The sequence below is a fragment of the Tamandua tetradactyla genome, chromosome 6, assembly GCF_023851605.1.
Source record: "Tamandua tetradactyla isolate mTamTet1 chromosome 6, mTamTet1.pri, whole genome shotgun sequence".
NCBI classification, from domain to species: domain Eukaryota; kingdom Metazoa; phylum Chordata; class Mammalia; order Pilosa; family Myrmecophagidae; genus Tamandua; species Tamandua tetradactyla.
This window is the reverse complement of record NC_135332.1, coordinates 75,718,052-75,738,070: the sequence shown is the minus strand read 5'-3', so window position 1 is coordinate 75,738,070 and position 20,019 is coordinate 75,718,052. Positions and strand designations below refer to the sequence as shown.

At 45.9% G+C, this 20,019-nt stretch overlaps 1 long non-coding RNA gene across 1 annotated transcript in view; it reads right to left on the bottom strand.

Moving 5' to 3' along the window:
* The window catches only part of LOC143688426 (uncharacterized), a 29,555-nt gene that overhangs the window by 1,157 nt on the left and 8,379 nt on the right, over positions 1–20,019 (bottom strand). The gene's annotated exons all lie outside the window — the stretch shown is intronic.

Genomic DNA, 20,019 nt, shown 5'->3' with positions numbered 1-20,019 from the left:
CAGACTCAAAGCAGCAGTCAAAATAATCTGACTCACGGAGACCTGTGGCGTTGGCTGGTAGATCATGGGGTCTACAATATATGGACAGTCTACTAAATTCTTTGTCTGAGCTGTACAAGCAGAAATATTCCAGGTCAAGTGAACAGAAGTCTAACTTAAATTACAAAAAAAGAGAATCACAGCCCCTTAATCAATTCCTAGACTTGACCCAGAGCCCCTCCAATGAGGGGAAGGACCCTTTCACACTGCCCAAAATTTACACTGTTCGCCTTCCTCCCAGCCTTCCCTAAAGAGACCTACAGCCTTTAACAGGGTGACTGTGCACTGGGGAAAAGTGAATGATCAGATAGTTCAGGGATCATTGGACAGTGGCTCAGAAATGACACTTATTTCAGGAGACCCAAAACATCACTCTGGTTTACCAGTCGGAGTAGGGGCTTATGGAGGTCAGGTGATTGAAGGAGTTTTAGCTCAGGTCTGTCTCACAGTGGTCATTTCCCTAGTTCCAGAATGCACAACTGGAGCCGACATACTCAGCAACTGGCAGAATCCCCACATTGGTTCTGACTCATGCAATGAGGGCTACTTTGGTGGGAAAAGCCAAGTGGAACCACTTGAACTGGCCCTACTTAGCAGAAGAGTGAATCAGAAGCAATACCGGACTCCTGGAGGGATGGCAGAGATTACTGCCACACTTAAGGACTTGAAGGATGCAGGGGTGGTGATTCCCACCACATCCCCATTCAACTCTCCTATTTGGCCCATGCAGAAAACAGATGGGTCTTGGAGGATGACAGTGGGTTAGCGTAAGCTCAACCAGGTGGTGACTCCAATTGCAGCTGCTGTTCTGGATGTGGTATCATTGTTTGAGCAAATCAATACAATCCCCTGGTACCTGGTATGTATCTATTGATCTGGCAAATGTTTTTTCCTCAATAGCTGTCAGTAAGGACCACCAGAAACAGTTTGCATTCAGCTGGCAAGGCCAGCAGTATACCTTCACTGTCCTACCTCAGGGGTACACAAAGTCTCCAGCCTTATGTCACAATATTGTCCACAGGGACCTTGATCATTTCTCCCTCCCACAAGACATCACACTGGTCCATTATATTGATGATATCATGTAGATCGAACCTAGTGAGCAAGAAGTAGCAACCACTCTAGATTTATTGGTGAGATATGTGTGTGTCAGGGGAAGGGAGATAAATCCAACAAATATACAGGGTCCTTCCATATAAGTGAAATTTCTAGATGTTCAGTACTGTGGGGAATGTGGAAATATCCCTTCTAAGATGAAAGATAAGCTGTTGCATCTGACTTCTTCTATGACCAAAAAAGAGGCACAATGCCTAGTTGACCTCTTTGGATTTTGGAGACCACATATTCCTCATTTGGGAACTGCTATTCCAGCCCATTTACCAAGTGACCAGAAAAGCTGCTAGTTTTGACTGCGGACCAGAACAAGAGGAGACTCTGCGACATGTCCAGCCTACTGTACAAGCTGCTCTACCACTTGGTTCATTATGATCCAGCAGATCCAACAGTGCTGGAAGTGTCAGTGGCAAGTAGGGATGATGTCTGGAGCCTTTGGCAGGCCCCTATAATAAAATCGCAATGCAGAGCCTTAAGATTTTGGAGCAAAGCTTTACCGTCTGCTGCAGATAACTATTCTCCTTTTGAGAAACAGCTTTTAGCCTGCTACTGGGCCTTAGTAGAGATTGAACGCTTAACCATGGACCACCAAGTTACCATGAGACCTGAGCTGCCTATCATTAGCTGACTGTTGTCTGCTCTACCAAGCCATAAAGTTGGGTGTGTACAGCAGCACTCCATCATAAAATGGAAATGGTACATTAGAGATTGTGTTGGTTTGAAAGGATGTATGTACCCTAGAAAAGCCATGTTTTAATTCTAATCCCATTTTATAAATCCAGCCATTTCTTCTAATCCTTATTCAATCCTACATGTTTGAATCTGTAATTGGATCATCTCCCTGGAGATGTGACTCAATCAAGAGTGGTTGTTAAGATGGATTAGGCAGAGATGTGTCTCCACCCATTCTAGATGGGTCTTGATAAGTTTACCAGAATCCTATAAAAGAGGAAACATTTTAGAGAAAGCGGGAGATTGTGAGAGAGTAGAGAATGACATAGCCACAAGAAGCAGAGTCCACCAGCCAGTGACCTTTGGAGATGAAGAAGGAAAATGCCTCCCTGGGAGCTTCACGAAATAGGAAGCCAAGAGAAAAAGCTAGCAGATGATGCCATGTTCACCATGTGCCTTTCCAGATGAGAGAGAAACCCTGACTGTGTTCGCCATTGTGCCTTCTCACTTGAGAGAGAAATTGTGAACTTCACTGGCTTTCTTGAACCAAGCCTGTCCCTGGATGCCTTAGATTGGACATTTCTATAGACTTGTTTTAATTGGGACATTTCTCAGCATTATAACTGTAAACTAGCAATTTATTAAATTCCCCTTTTTAAAAGCCATTCCATTTCTGGTATATTGCATTCCGGCAGCTAGCAAATTAGAACAGAGATAGAGCTCAAAAATATCCTGAAGGCATAAGTAAGTTACATGAGGAAGTAGCCCAAATGTCCATGGCCCCCACTCCTGCCACATTACCTTCTCTTTCCCAGACCAGAGCTATGGCCTCTTGGGGAGTTCCTTACATTCAGTTGATTTAGGAAGAGAAAACTCAGACCTGGTTTACAGATGGTTCTGCATGATATGGAGGAACCATCTGGAATTAAGAGCTGCAGCACTACAACCCCGTTCTGGGATGTCTTTAAAGGACTGTGGTGAGGGGAAATCCTCCCAGTGGGTGGAACTTTGAGCAGTGCACCTGGCTGTTCATTTTCCTTGGAAGGAGAATTGGCCAGAGGTGCATTTGTATACTGATTCATGGGCTACGGCTAATGGTTTGACTTGGAAGGAGTATGATTGGAAAATTGGTGACAAAGAGACCTTTGTGAGTGAGAAAAGAACATGAAGATCTTTGTTTCTCCCAAGTTAATGCTCACCTGAGGGTGAATTCAGCAGAGAAAAGCTTCAATAATCAAGTGCATAAGATGACCCATCCTGTGGCTATAAGTCATCCTCTTTCCCCAGCAACTCCTGCCATTGCCCAATGGGCTCATGAACAAAGTGGTCATGGTGGCAGGGACAGAGGTTACGCATGGGCTAAGCAAGGTGGACTTCCACTCACCAAGGCCAACCTGGCTATGGCCACTGCTGAGTGCCTGATCTGCCAGCAGCAGAGACCCACCCTCAGTCCCTGATATGGCACCATTCTCTGAGATGATCAGTCTGCTACCTGGTGGCAGGTTGATTACATTGGACCACTCGCATTATGGAAGGGGAGGCGATTTGTTCTAACTGGAGCAGATACATATTCCAGATATGAGTTTGCTTTCTGTGCTAGTTTGGAAGGATTATGTGCCCTAGAAAAGCCGTTTAATCCTGATCCATCTCTGTTCAGCACTGTAGGTTGGAAACTTGCTTAGATTATTTCCACAGAGATGTGACTCAACCAATTGTGGGTATTAACCTTGAGAAGATGGAGATGTGACTCCACCTATTCCATGTGGGTCTAGATTAGTTTGCTGGAGTCCTTTAAGAGAGGAAGCATTTTGAAAAAGATTTCAGAGCCAGGAGAGAACCATGAGAACCAAGAGAGACCATGCAACCAAAGATCTTTAGAAATGAAAGAATATGCCCCCAGGGGAGATTCATGAAACAAGAAACCTGGAGAGAAAGCTAACAGATGTCACAGTGCTTGCCATGTGCCTTTCCAGTTAAGAGAGAAACCCTGAACTTCATTAGGCTTTCTTGAGTGAAGGTAACAATTTGTTGGTGCCTTAATTTGGACATTTCTATAGGCTTGCCTTAATTTGGACATTTTCACAGCCTAGAACTGTAAACTTGCAACTTAATAATTCCCCCTTATAAAAGCCAGTCTGTTTCTGATATATTGCATTCTGGCAGCTGGTAAACTAGAACACCTTCCTTGCATGCAATGCTTCTGCAAAAACTACCACACGTGGACTTATAGAATGCCTTATCCACTCATGGTATTCTATCCAGCATTGCTTCTGATCAAGGAACCCACTTCACAGAAAGTGTAGTGTGGGAATGAGCACATGCTCATAGAATTCCCTGGTCTTACATGTTCCCCATCATCAAGAGACAGCTGAGTTGATAAAATGGTGGAATGGCTTTTAAAGACCCAATTACAGTGCCAAATAGGTGGCAATACCTTGCAGGGTTGCAGCAATGCTCTCCAGGGGTCTGTGAATACTCTGAATCAGTGCCCACTCTATGGTGCTGTTTCTACCATAGCCATGATCCATGGGTCTAGGAACCAAGGGGGATGGAAATAGGAGTGGCACCACTCACTATCACCCCTAGTGATCCACTAGGAAAATTTTTGCTTCCTGTCCCTGAAACCTTAACTCTGCTGATCTACAGGTCTTAGTTCCAAATGGAGGAGTGCTTTTGCCAGGAGACACAACAATGATTCCATTGAACTGGATGTTAAGACTGCCACCCGGCCACTTTGGGCTTCTCATGCCACTGAATCAACAGGCATGGAAGGGGTGTTGTGTCTGGGGTGATTGATCCTCACTATCAAGGGGAAAGAGGACTGCAACTATACAATGGGGGGAAGAAGAGTTTTCTTGGAATACAGGGGATCCCCTATCCCCTAAGGTATCTCTTAGTTCTTTCATGGCTTGTGATTAAAGTTGAAGTAAAACTGCAACAACCCAATCCAGGCAAGACTACAATTGCCCAGAAACTTCAGGAATGAAGGTCTGGGTCACCCCACCTGGCAAAGACCCATGGCCAGCTGAAGTGCTTGCTGAGGGTAAAGGGAACATGAGATGGGGAATAGAAGAAGGTAGTGATAAATATGAACTGTGACCACATGACCAGTTACAGAAACAAGGACTGTGATTGTATGAATATTTCCTCTCTATTTTGCTGTATGTTCACATTTGTACAAAAGTAAATATCTTGTTTTCCTCTCGCCATATGACATAAGATTATTTTTCATGTTATAGTATTTAAGTCATAGGATATGAAGTTTAAAAGTGAGTGTTACCTAAGAACTAGCACCCTATTCTGGAGAGATGTAGTGCATTTCGAGTTGTATGCAGGACAGTTTAGTACTGTTAGGTAAAACATGTCTGTTATTGTGTTCTATTTGGAAATTAAGTGTGTTTCAAGGTGATGTGTATAGCTGCCAGGATGACAAGGGGTGGACTGTGATGGTAGGTTCTGGTGTCAACTTGACCAAGTGGTGATGCCCAGTTGTCTGGGCAGGCAAGCACTGGCCTGACCATTGCTGCACGTTTATTTTGTGGCTGATTGATAAACTGGAAGGCTGATGTATTAAATCATCAGTTGATTGCATCTGTGCTGACTACATGTGTGATCAACTAAGGCATGACTCTTAGGATGATATACTCTAATCAGTTGAGGACTTTTAAGGAAGAAGAGAAATTCTTTCACTGCTTCCTCAGTCAGCGAGCCTCTCCTGTGGAGTTCATCCAGACCCTTCATCAGAACCAGTAACTTCACAGTTGTCCTACGGATTTTGGACTCTCCCATTCCCACACTTACATGAGACACCTTTATCTCATATTTACAGGTATCTCCTGTTGGATCTGTTTCTCTAGATAACCTTGACTAACACACTAGTGGTCAATGAGAGGGAGGGATAAAGGGTGTGAGATGTATGATGTATTTTCTTTGTTCATTTTATTTCTTTTTCTGGAATGATGCAAATGTTCTAAAAATTATCACGGTGGTGAATACATAACTATGTGATGATATTGTGAGCCACTGATGGTATACCATGTATGGACTGTGTGTATGTGTGAAGATTTCTCAATAAAAACATTTTAAAGGAAAAGAGTGGGGTTAAAGAAGCTAAGAATAAAGCTGTTCTTGAACCACCTTAACAGAGATTTAAAATAGCCTTGAAATATTTCACTGATCCACAGTAAATTAACTTCCTGCAAAGCAAAATTAACAGTGTTTAAGGGAAAACAACCAAATAAAGACACTCAACAATGTAATATTCAAAATGTCCAGAATTTACTAGAAATAGGAAGGAGAACAAAAACGTGTCTTATAACCAGAAGCTAAATTAATCAATAGAAACAAACACAGAAACAACATCAATGATGGGATTAGCAGCAAAGGGCTTTAAAAGAACTTTTTATAAATATGTTCAAGGACTTAAGAAAACATGAGCACACCAAAGAGGAAAAGGAAACCATCAAAAAAGAACCAACTGAAACTTTTAAAGATGAAAAATACAAGATCTAAAATGAAAAACTCACTGGCAGACTTAACAGTAGAGTGGACACTACAGAAATGAAGATCATAAAGTTGAAGAAAGGGCAATAAAAACTACCCAAGTTGAAATGCAAAGAGAGAAAGGCTGTGGAGCCTGTGAGAAAAATCTATCAGTCTAATATGCATGTAATCTGAGTCTCAGCAGAAGATGAGTAGGAGCCAAAAAAAGTATTTGAAGACATAATGACCAAAAATTTTCTAGATTTGATGAGTAAATATCAACCATCAGATCCAAGAAGTCCCATAAAGCTAGTCAGGATAGACCCAAAGAAAACCACACCATGGCACATCATACTCAAATTATGGAAAACCAATGATAATGAAAAGTTCCTAAAAGCAACCAGAGAAAAAGACAAATTACAAGTAAAAGATTACCAGAAAGATTATTGGCTTCTCTTCAGAAACAATGGAAGCCAGGACAAAATGGAGCAACATCTGGAAAGAGCAAAATTAATTAAAAAATTTTGTGGGGAGTATATGTTATAACATATGTTATTGATAAAATTATATAGATAAAGCCCCAGGAAACCATCAGAGCCAAAAAAAAAAATTCCCTACTTTTTTAAACTTCCTCTTGAGTTTCCTCTTGATGTCTTTTAAAATTTGAAATTCCACCAAGGCAGTGGACCCAGATTGGCAATCAAATGCTTAGTTCATTACATTTGGCCCAATACAAAATAAAGTCCACCTGCCTTAAATCCACCCCTATAAGATAGATAAACCCTCATCCATTCAAAAAGAATTCAGCTAATTTCCTTTTAATGTCTATAAAAATTGTCTGCCAACCCTAGAAGCCCAAAGCTACTTCCATTTTTGCAAGTGTTTTGGCTGCCTTTGCTGTAGTAAAACTCTGGGGTCTCAAATAAAATGCTGGAATCTGAAAACTTGACTCCAATTTGTCATTTGACATTATGTATAACATATGTAGAAGTAAAATCCATGATATTAATAGCACAAGGGCAAAAAGGAAGAAAATGAAAACATTCTGTTGAAGGTTCTTATACTATAAATCAAGTAGCAAAATAGTATTTAAAGGCACATTGTGAAAAAGTTAGAGATGCATATCGTAAGCTTTAGAGAAATCACTAAAAACATTTTAAAAGAGGCATAGTGGTTTAGTTTCCTAGGCTGCTTAAAGCACGTACCATGAAATGGGTTGGCTTAAACAGTGGGAATTAATTAGCTTACAGTTTTGAGGTTGAGAAAAATGTCCAAATCAAGGCAATGCTTTCTTCCTGAAGAACAGCTGCCAGTGACTCTTGGCTCCTCTACCACATGCCAAGGCACATGATGGCATCTGTTGGTCTCTCCCCTCTCTTCCTGGTTTTGTTGATTTCAGCTACTTGTTTCTGTGGCTTTCTCTCTCTGCATTCATTCTGTTTATAAAGGACTCCAGTGATAGGATTAAGTCTCATTCTGAATGAAATGAGTCACACCTTAACTGAAGTAGTCTCATCAAATATCCCACCTTTTTAATGGGTTTAGATTCACAGGATTAGATTAAATTTAAGGACATTTAATAGATTAAATTTAAGAACATGTTAAGATGTTTAAGAACATGTTTTAAACATTTAAATTTAAGAACAGCCAACAGAAGAAATAAAACAGAAGCTTAAAAACATTCAATATACTAAAAGAAAAAAAATGAAAAGAAGAAAACAAGAATAAGTAACAGAGACAAATAACAAGATGGTAGACTTAACCCAACCATCAAAAATTATAGCATTAAGACTACTGGGAAGATGGCAAATAGGATAGGCTGGGTTCACCCCTGCTAAAAAGGAACAGCTAGGGAAGTGACAGACAGCAATTCCAGGGTGCAAGTGACCTGAGAGGCCCTTCTACATTACGTAGGGAGGGCTTAGATGAAAAAGCTGAGGATTTGGGATGCAGAGAACTGAGGATCATCCAGCTGGCTGAAAAAGCCTGACATGTTGCTTTCTGAACAGAGTCCTCATGAGTGTATGGACAGGGAGGTGGGATGAGGAAGTAGCCAAGCCATGCTCCTTGAACATGCAACATCCATGCAAGCTATCTCCTTCCCCATGACCCATGTTGCACCCTGAGTGCCCTATCCACCTGAACCGTGACCCCTGGTGCTCAAGCACCTTGGCACTGCCCCACCAGGATCCACACACATAAGCATCCCAGTCCCCCACCTCTACCTGCTCGCCATGCCCCGCCCACCTGCACAGTCCCCTCCATCCACTGCACCACACCCAGCCTCTGTGTCTGGCATGCCACGCCCTGCCCCTGCACCCCGAGACCTGCCTGAGCTGCACCCAGCCCCCATAGCCCCTGTGCCACGGCCCTACAACCCCTTGTCCTGCACTCCATGTTCCCAGGCACCAGCATAGCACCTCTGCCCCATGCCTAGCCCTGCACTGCAACCCACCCCTGCACCACTGCGTCCCGCCCCACAACCCACGTCCTGCTGAACCCCCGACCCACAAATATAAAACTTTAGACTATTAAAAGGAAATCAACTTCCAAAATAACCCTATCAAGATAATTACATGCCTCAAAGGCAACAGAAAATCACAAAGTATTTGAAGATGCAGACAGATATAGCCCTGTCTAATGACCAAATTAAAACACCAGAGGAGACACAGTCTTTGGAACAACTTATCAAAGATGTTTAGACAACTCTACAAAATATACTCAACTGTTGGCTAATGACATAATAGAGATCAAGAAGACACTAGAAGCGCAGAAAGAAGAATTTGAAAGAACAAATAGAAAAATAGAAGATATCACAGAGATGAAAGATACTTTAGACCGAATAAAATATATACTAGAGATACACAACAGCAGATTTGAAGAGGCAGAAGCAGGAATAAGCAAACTAGAGGACAGGACAATTAACTTAGAATGCACAAAGTAACAAATGGCAAAAAAGATGGAAAATTTTGATGTACACATATATAAGAATCATTGGTATCCCAGAGGAGAAGGGAAGAGTAAAGGGCTAGGAAGATTAGTTGAGGATATAATGGGGAAAACTTCCCAACCCTTATAAAAGACATAAATATGCAAATCAAAGAAGTCTAATGAACCTCAAATAGAATAAATCCAAATAGGCCTACCACAAGACACATACTAATTAGTCTGTCAAATACTGAAGAGAAGTAATAAATCCTGAAAGTGGCGAGAGAAAACTGATCTACTACATTCAAGGGAAACCACATAAGACTGAGTTCAGACTACGCAGCATTTGGAGTACTCAACCATGGAAGCAAGAAGGCAGTGGTAGAATATCTTTAAGATCCTGATAAAGACTTCCAACCAAGAATTCTGTACCCAGCCAAACTGTCCTTTAAAAGTGAGAGAGAGATTAAAATTTTCACAGACACACAAATGCCGAGGGAGTGTGTCAAAAAGAGATTGGCCCTACAGGAAATACAAAAAGGAGTTCAGTTAGTGGGAAAAAATGACAGGAGAGGGAGCTCTGGTGGAGGGCACAGAATTGAAGAGTACCAGTAAAAGTAACTCAATGGATAAAAAGAGAAAGAGGGAAAAGGATATATAGATTTGACAAACAAAATCCAAAGGATACGATGGGAGATTGAAGAAATGCCTTTACAGAACTAACTTTGAATGTTAACAAACTAAACTCACATATTAAAATATACATATTGGCAGAATGGATCAAGAAACATAATCCATCTAAATGTTGCTTAAAAGAGACTCATCTTAGACCCAAGGATACAAAGTAGATTGAAAGTCAAAGGATAGAAAAAGATGTTCCATGTAAGCACTAACCAAAAGAAATCAGAAATAGCTACTGATATCAGACAAAACAGCCTTTGATTGTAAAGAAATCATAAGAGACAAAGAAGGGCCCTACATATTAATAAAAGAGACAAATCACCGAGGAGAAGTAACAATCATAAAAGTTTATGCTCCCAATCAAGGAGTTCCAAAGTACACAAGACACATTGGCAAAACTGAAGGGAGCAATAGATGTTTCAATAATAACAGTGGGAGACTTCAGTACACCACTTGCCGCTAAAGACAGAACAACCAGGTGGAGGATCAACAAGGAAATAGAGAACTTAAACAATTTGATAAATGAATTAGACCTAACAGGCATATATAGATTGTTACATCCGAAAACACCAAGATACACATTCTTCTCTAGTGCTCGTGGATCGTTCTTCAGGATAGATCACACACTGGGGCACAAAACAGGTCTTTATAAATTTAAAAAGATTGAAATTATTCAGAGCACTTTCTCTGATCATAATGGAATGAAGCTGGAAATCAATAACCACCAAAGAACCTGAACTTTCACAAATACATAGAGATTAAATAATGTACTCTTAAACAACCAGTGGGTCAAAGAAGAAATTACTAGAGAAATCGGTAACTATCTGGAGACAAATGAAAATGGGAATATGACATATCAGAAATATGATTACTTTCCAGAAACCTCCAGATGGGTTCCTAGGCCAAACAAATCCTGAAACCCAGAGAGACCAACCTCTCCAGAACATCAACTAGTTCCATCCCCCTAATCTCATATTGTCAACTGCCTTTTCCAACATGAAAAAGTCAGAACAGGCATAGGCCAAATACCCCTAAAGATTGAGAGAAAGATCAAAGGAGAACAGGGAGAAGTTAAATGAGTATGACTGCTCAATCGTTACAGTGATACTTCTTTTAGTCTCCAGTGTCTTGGAGAATTATTATAATTGTGGAACTGTAATCCATATCAAACTCTGAAATCTTTCTGTAGCTGATTGTTGTGGTGTGCTTTAAAATTTATTGCTTTTTTTATGTATACATTATTTTTCACAATAAAAAATAATTGCAGCATTAAATAGAAATGGACTAAACACTCCAGTTAAAGACAGAGATGGGTCTGGCTAATACAATAAGCAAGAAAAAAAGTAAAAGGCACACAGCTTGGAAAAGTAAACTGTCGATTATAAACACGTCTGTTTCTTTCAAGTTGATCTGTAAATAAAACTCAATCCCCACCAAAATCCTGACAGGCATGTCTTTGTTTTTGTTTGTAAAATATTAGATCTAAAACTGATTCTAAAGTTTATACAGAAATACAGAAGACCTAGTCCAGCCAAACCAAAAATTCTGAAAAAGAAAAACTAATTTGGAGGATTAATACTACTTGATTTCAAGACTTATTATAAAGCTACAAATAGTGTGTTATCAGTATAAGGATAGATTTGTAGATAATGGAACAAAACAGGAAGTCCAGAAATTGGCCCATATATGCATGATTAATTTGGCAGAGGTGCCAAAGTAACTCAATGAGTAAAGATTTAATTAAGTGAAAATGGATCATAGGCCTAAATGCAAAAGCTAATACTATGAAACTTTCAAAGAAAACATGGGAGAAGAATTTGCAATCTTGGGTTAGGCAAAGATTTTTCAGACAGGCAACAGAAAGAACTAACCATAAAAGAAAAGGCCGATAAATTAGACTTCAACAAAATTAAAAACCTTTGTCTTCCCAAAAACACCATTAAGAAAATAAAATAAAACGAAGACAGCCTGGAGACAATATTTGTAATATATATTTCTGATGAAGGACTTGTATGCAGAACATATAAAGAACACTTGCAATTCAAAATAATTTTAAAAAAGCAATCTGATTTATCAAAGAAGCAAAATATACCAAAAAACAATTTATAGAAGAAGAGAATGATTAATAAGCCCATGAAAAAGTGATCAGCATCTTTGGTTATCAGAGAAATGTAAAATGACCACAATGAGATACACTCCACACCCACCAAAATGGCTAAAATCGAAATGACTGAAAGTACCAAGAGTTGCCAAGGAATAGGAGCAAGTGATAAACACTTCAAAAGACTTTTGGGCAACATCAACTAGGGTTGAACATACATAGGCCCGTGACCCAGGAATTACACTCCTAATTCACATCCAACAGAAAGGTATGTGTGCTCGCACCAGACATCACGTAAGAGAATGCTCATCAAAGCATGACTCATGATGGCCATAGATGAAAACCAAATATCCATCAACCATAGAATGGGCAGTAGTGCATTCACACAATGGGATACTACAGCATGAAAATAATGGATGCCGTTCATAAACATTTTAAACCCTTCACGATCTGCTAGAAATAAGGATTGCCATTAGCTGTGGGAAGAGGGAAAGATCGGGAGGAACCAAATCTCTCCTTGGCCACCTGTGTCTCTGAGATGCTGGGGTTGAACCTGTCCTCACAAAGGGCATGTTCAGGTCTCACCCCTGGCCCTGCCGGTGGGAACCATTTGTAAATAGGACCCTGGAAGGTGCTGTTAGTTCAAGTGTCCGAACTGAATGAGGTGGACCCTAACCCAACATGGCTGAAGTTCTTATGAGCCAATGAAACTGGACACAGAAAGGGGAAGCCATGGGAGCTGACAGTAGCGGGAAGTCAGAGTAACCTGGAAGAGAAAGAACTTCCAACTCTCCTTCAGCCGGCCAGCTTCTCTGGGGGAAATCCATGGAGGCTTGCAGCCTGCCCCCACGGAATTCAGACCTGCCCATCCCCATATTCGCGTGGCAGAATTCCTGTAAAACATCGCTGAATATTGACACCCGTTCTGTTTCTCTGGAGACCAACTCATACATGAGGGTAAAACCCCAAATCCTCGCACTGTCCTGGAAGGCCCTCCCTGCCGTGGCCCTCTGTGCCACGCCGGCCCCTCGCTTCCCCACCCGCCACACTGGCCTCCCCCTGTTCCTTGGACGCACCAGGCCTGTCCGTCCTCAGGGTCTCTGTACTTGTCGCTCCTTCTGCATGGAACACTCTTCCCCTGCATATCCACGTGGCTTACTCCCTCTCTCCTGCAGGTTTTGTTCAAAAGCTTCCATCTAAAGGAAATCTGTCCTGACCATGTGGTTTTAATTGCAGCTCCACCTCACCATCACCCTCAGTTCTTCTTGTTCTACTAGTTCCCCAGAACCATCTAGGATTAGAGTCTGTCTCTCTCCTGCATACCCACAGCCCCATCTGAAGGAGTCTTCAAGGAGACAGACGATGTTGTCAGTGGCATTTTTCCAGCATCTACAAACTTCCTGACATGTGGTAGGTGTTCAATAAGTGAGAGAGTGGGTGGGTGAGTGAGTGGGTGAGTGAGAGTGAGTGGGTGGGTGAGTGAGTGGGTGAGTGAGTGGGTGTGTTAGTTAGATTCAGTTGTCAACTTGGCCAGGTGAGCATACCTAGTCTTGTTGCTGCGGACATAAACCAATGGTACGTGAACCTCATCTGTTGCCAATTACATCTGCAGTCAGCTAGGAGGCGTGTCTGCTGCAATGAGTGTCGTTTGACTTAATTGGCTGGTGCTTAAATGAGAGAGCTCAACATAGCACAGCCTAAGCAGCTCAGCATTCCTCATCTCAGCACTCGCAGCTCAGCCCAGGCCTTTGGAGATGCAGAAAGAAGTCACCCTGGGGAAAGTTGTTGGAACCCAGGGGCCTGGAGAGAAGACCAGCAGAGACCATCTTGTGCCTTCCACGTAAGAAAGAACCTCAGTGGAAAGTTAGCTGCCTTTCCTCTGAAGAACCAACAAAATAAATCCCCTTTTATTGAAAGCCAATCCATCTCTGGTGTGTTGCATGCCGGCAGCTAGCAAACTAGAACAGTGGGTGAGTGAGAGTGAGTGAGTGGGTGAGTGAGTGGGTAAGTGAGTGGGTGGGTGAGTGAGTGGGTGGGTGGGTGAGTGAGTGAGTGGGTGAGTGAGTGGGTGGGTGAGTGAGTGGGTGAGTGAGTGAATGGGTAACTAAGTGGGTGCGTGAGGGAGTGAGTGGGTGAGTGGGTGGGTGGGTGAGTGAGTGGGTGAGTGAGTGAGTGAGTGGGTGAGTGGTTGAGTGGGTGGGTGGGTGAGTGAGTGGGTGAGTGAGTGAGTGGGTGGGTGAGTGAGGGGTTGGGTGAGTGAGTGAGCGGGTGGGTGGGTGGGTGAGTGAGTGGGTGAGTGAGTGAGTGAGTGAGTGGGTGGGTGAGTGAGGGGTTGGGTGGGTGAGTGAGGGGGTGGGTGAGTGAGTGAGTGGGTGAGTGAGTGGGTGGGTAGGTGAGTGAGTGGGTGAGTAAGTGAATGGGTAACTAAGTGGGTGGGTGAGGGAGTGAGTGGGTGAGTGGGTGGGTGAGTGAGTGGGTGAGTGAGTGAGTGGGTGAGTGGTTGAGTGGGTGGGTGGGTGAGTGAGTGGGTGAGTGAGTGGGTGGGTGAGTGAGTGGGTGAGTGAGGGGTTGGGTGAGTGAGTGAGTGGGTGAGTGGGTGGGTGGGTGAGTGGGTGAGTGAGTGAGTGGGTGGGTGAGTGAGGGGTTGGGTGAGTGAGTGAGCGGGTGGGTGGGTGGGTGAGTGAGTGGGTGAGTGAGTGGGTGGGTGAGTGAGGGGTTGGGTGGGTGAGTGAGTGAGTGAGGGGGTGGGTGAGTGAGTGAGTGGGTGAGTGAGTGGGTGGGTAGGTGAGTGAGTGGGTGAGTAAGTGAATGGGTAACTAAGTGGGTGGGTGAGGGAGTGAGTGGGTGAGTGGGTGGGTGAGTGAGTGGGTGAGTGAGTGAGTGGGTGAGTGGTTGAGTGGGTGGGTGGGTGAGTGAGTGGGTGAGTGAGTGGGTGGGTGAGTGAGTGGGTGAGTGAGGGGTTGGGTGAGTGAGTGAGTGGGTGAGTGGGTGGGTGGGTGAGTGGGTGAGTGGGTGAGTGAGTGGGTGGGTGAGTGAGTGGGTGAGTGAGTGGGTGAGTGAGTGGGTGGGTGAGTGAGTGGGTGGGTGGGTGAGTGAGTGGGTGGGTGAGTGAGTGAGTGGGTGGGTGGGTGAGTGAGTGGGTGGGTGGGTGAGTGAGTGGGTGAGTGGGTGGGTGGGTGGGTGAGTGGGTGAGTGAGTGAGTGGGTGGGTGGGTGGGTGAGTGGGTGGGTGGGTGGGTGGGTGGGTGGGTGGGTGAGTGGGTGAGTGAGTGAGTGAGTGGGTGGGTGGGTGAGTGAGTGGGTGAGTGAGTGAGTGAGTGAGTGAGTGGGTGGGTGAGTGACAAAGCAGGAAAGCCTGCCTTTGGGAAACCAAGACCTATCATTAAGCTGTAGGACTGAGGACGACGTGGTAGTGACGCATAGACAGACCAACAGACCAGTAGAGCAGAAAGAGGGCCCAGAAGCAGCTGCCCGCCCAGATGGAACCCAACATAGCTGAAGTACAGAGCAATTAACAGTGCTAAGCAGCTGGCTATACAGACAAAAACGTGGCAATGGATCTCTACCTTAAACCAAGCAAAGCAGATTGCTTCCACATACACAGGGATCTATATGTGTAAAGCAAACTTTCAAAAGTAAAGGCAACCCTACAGAATAGCTTTATACTCTCAAGGCAAGAAAGGGTGTTTTAAACAAGGTACAAAAAGGGAATATCATAGAGAAAAAAAATGACAAATTCAGCTAACCAAAATTGAGAATTTCTGTTCATTAAAAGGCAAAAAGACAGAATGAAAAGGCAAGTCATGGATGAGGAATAAATATTTGCAGCCTATCGCTGACAAAGGATTTGTGTCAAGAAAATACAAAGAGGGGCGGGCCGCAGTGGCTCAGCGGGCAAGAGTGCTTGCCTGCCGTGCCGGAGGACCCCGGTTCGATTCCCGGCCCCAGCCCATGTAAAAAACAAATAAACAAACAAAATATAATAAAACAAGAAAATGTTTAAAAATGTTTCCCTTTCTTCCTCCCTTCCTTCCTTCCATCCTTCCTTCTTTCTCTGTCTTTCCTTCCTTTCCTCCCTCTCTCTAAAAAAAAAAAAAAAAAAAAAAAGAAAATACAAAGAATGGCGAATCAGTAAGGAAAACTCAATTGAAAATGGGCATGAGCAGCATTTACAGAAGGGAAACTTGTGTCACCCACAAAACGATGGGGAGAGGCCACTTTCATTAGCCATCAGAGGAAGGCAGACTGAGAGCCAGCACAGCACCCTTCCAGCCCCAAGATTTCTAACCACGCAGCATGGACATATGCACCATTTCATTTCTCTTTAAACTCCGCATGCCTACTGGAACGTTATATTTTTTGCATATAGGTGACAAACTTTAAAGTAAATAGCAAATTTCATCCTTTCGATAATTGAAATGAAAGATAGGATTCAGGCCTCCAGTTCTCTGTGCAGACTTTAAGAACGTTATTTATTTTTATTTTCCTTGAAGATTAGGATCATGTCTTACACTTTTATTCTCAACCATTGCCATATAATAGGTATGAAATAAACAATTACAAGCATGGAGAAGTAAGAAAACTAGGTTCTGAAACTAGCTACACCCCCCCCCCCTCTCCCCAAACCCATATCTCCAGAGACGATTCTGAGTGAGTTAAAGAGGAAATAAGTTCAGGGTTAGATTTGTCGTGACTGACAGTGGTTAACAAGTAATAAGAATGATGTGAATTTATGCAGTCATATTCTTTTCTAAAAGCTTCCCCAATACATGTCATCTGTGAGTGTTAAAGATTTCCTACAGTTTTATTTAACTATTTTAATGAAGAGTGTATTAGTTTGCTAAACCCTGCTGGAATGCAATATACCAGAAATGGAGCAACTTTTAGAAAGGGAATTTAATAAGTTACAAGTTTACAGTTCTAAGATTATGAAAATAAGATTATTCTCATAAGTGCCTTATTTTCAAATCAGGCACCAAGAAGCTGTTACCTTCCCTCAAGAAAGGTTGATGCCATCTAGAACGCCTCTATCAGCTGGGAAGGCACGAGGCTGGCGTCTGCTGATCCATTGCTTCCAGCTTCTGATGCCAGTGGTTTCCTCTCTATGCATCTGTGGGTATTCACTCAGTTCCTCTGGGACACAAGTCCGGGTTCAGGCTTGCTTAGCATCTCATGGGAAGGGACATGGCAACGTCTGCTGGGCTCTGCCCATGTCGAGGCATCTGCTCTGTCTGTCAGCACTCCAAGCATCTCCAAACATCCGTGTCTGTCAGCTCTGAAGCAGCTGTTCTCCAAGCGTCTGCATCTGCATTTGAGATTTCTCCAAATGTTTCCTCTCTTAAAGCACTGCAGTAAACCAATTAAGACCACCTTGAATGGGCAGGGTTTTATCTCCATCTAATCCAAGGACCACACCCACACCTGGATGCTCTGCATCTTCCTGGAGGCAATCTCATCTAGAGGGTTTCCTCGCTACAACGCTGCACCAGGATTAAAGGGCCTGGCTTTTCCCACGTCCACAACAGTTTCAAACCTGCAAGGGTGTGAATTTATGTACTCACCTTGAAAGGCCACTTATCCGAATCACTGGTCCCCAGAGCCCCGTGCCCCCCGCCCACCACCCCACCCCCGGGGGTGGCTCCAAAGGACTTGAGGCTGGCCCAGCCCAGGAGGGAAGGCACCAGCAGGTTTGCTGAGACCCTGGGGCCCACCGCCCATGCCCAGCCTGCAAAGCTCTCTGAGCGCCCCTGACTCTGCGGGAAAGTTGGCTTTACTGACACTGCGGCGCACCCAGACATCGACGAACGCTCTCGAGGAGGGGCCGGGGCCGGTTTCCCGCGGGAGGGTTGCCAAGGCGGAACCGGGGAAACAAGGGTGTGAGCAGCCGGGCGTCCTGCGAGGTCCTGGGAGAACTGACTGGGAAAATGTCGGGGAGCGTCGGGGGGCCGTTGTTGCCAAAGAGAGAGGGGCGGGATTCTTTTCCCCAGCCCACCCCGGTCCAGCGGGCACCGGGCCTCAAGCCGGGGCTCCAGGAGCAGCCAACAGGCCGGGCCCTGGCCCCGGTGTGTGGGAAGGGGCGTCTGGACGAGCCGCCCTTGGGCTCAGCTCGCGGTGGGCTCCTCCCGCCGGGCGGCCTGAGGAGCGGGCAGGCTCTCCACGCCGGGAGGTGAGGCCGGGCCCGGGCCCCAGTGCGCAGGCAGGACTGGCCGTGGCCAGCGTGGAAGCTCTACCCCAAGCGGCGGCCCTCTCCTGGCCTGCCCATGTTGGGAGCGGGGCTCTGGCCAGGTCAGGGAGGAGACCCCTGTGAATGACGCAACGCCGGGTGGGCGCGCGGAGCTCGGGAGCGTGGCGGGGGCGCGGCAGGGTCCGGAGGAGCCCCGGGTTGTCCTGCCCCCTCGACGCGGCCTCCACAGCGGCCCCTCCACCCCCAAGGTCTTTCCTCAACTGCACGGCAGGGAAGGGCTGGGCGTGGCGGCGCTCGGGGTATACAGGGCCCCAGGCCACCATTCCCCCACCACCACTCACACCCCGGACTGTGCGGGTCGAGGGTGCGCACAGGTTGAACGCTGCCCCGGGGGCGCATCTCACACCCATAAGCCCCAGCTAAGTCAAGAACCCCGGGTGTGGGGGGAGCAGGAAGAGTGCGCCCTCCCCCAGAGCTGTCTTAGTGGGGAGGGGGTCCTTGGCAGGATGGGCGAATGGACTGGGGAGGGGGGCAGCCCGCAGGGAGGGTAGACAATGGCCGCACCACCCTAAACTGGTGTCCACCGAGCGGAGCGCGTCCAGCTCCAGGGACCCCACCAGGGACAGGACAGCCGCCGGCGGGCCGGAGAGGCAGGACGGGAGAGGGGGCGAGGTAGATGGCCTGGCAGCCTAACGCAGGCCCAGGCCCCGCGGGCGCTCACGCACCCATGAAATGAGGCATGGAGTCCAGTGATGGCCGGGCAGCAGGGAACGCGTGCAGAGGGAGGAGGGGGGAAGGAAGCAGAACACCCCCGAGAGAAACTGAAGTGGCGAGGAAATGGGGAACAGAGAAAGTGGAGGGGCCGAACGGACATCTGCGCTTCCAATTGGCCTTTCCGGTAATTTTTGGAAAAGTGATGGTGAGGGTTAAATAATCTGCCTGGAAAGAAGCCAGCAGCGGAGAGAACAAAATGTGTTTCTTTAGCATGGGCCTGGGCTTTCGGGATTTTTCAAATCCCATGTTCTGAGTCTTTTTTGACAAGGTGAACTGGACGGAAACTGCCAGAGACCGAGCCCGCAGCCCCGAGCGGGTTAGGAAGGCAGCTTGTGCCTGGCGTCGGACGGTCTCTGCAGAACTGCATGCGCCGCGTGTCCCGGCTGCCCCCCTGCGTGCGCCCAGTGTCCCGGCTGCCCCCCTACGTACGCCGCGTGTCCCGGCTGCCCCCCTGCGTGCGCCCAGTGTTCCGGCTGCCCCCCTGTGTACGCCGCGTGTTGGGCTTCTGCGCCCAAGCCCCGTGTTTGACCCACCAGCCCTGGCCTGAGGCCTCGACAGAGCCGGCTTCCTGTCCCATGGACACTGCATGGGTCCTCTTCTTGCCCATTCAGGCTGTGCATTTTCCAGTGACCACCCACCAGGAACAGCAAAGACATGGGTGTGTTTGGGCCACCCGCACCTTCCCACCTCAGCCCACAGACACCCCCTCTTCCTGAGATGGGGCCATGTGGCCCGTTTCCTGGGCCAGCCCCGACTGAGATAAAGAAGACATCCTCTGCGCTGCCCCTCCTGCAGGCCAACACCCCACACTGTTCCCAGCGCTGCCCTTGGGGTCCTGGGAGGGTTTCCCAAATCTTGCTGGGGCCCCTCCTTATGCTGGGCTTCCCCACTACACACACGTTTGGGTCTCCTCTCTGGCTCCAGTCTGAGTTCCTCCTTTAGGGACCCTTCCGGTGTCCCAGTGCCTGACAAAGCGCTCCATAGATGAATCAGCCCAGAAGTGCTAAGGCACAACAAAAAACAAATTCAGACTGGCTTGAGCAAGA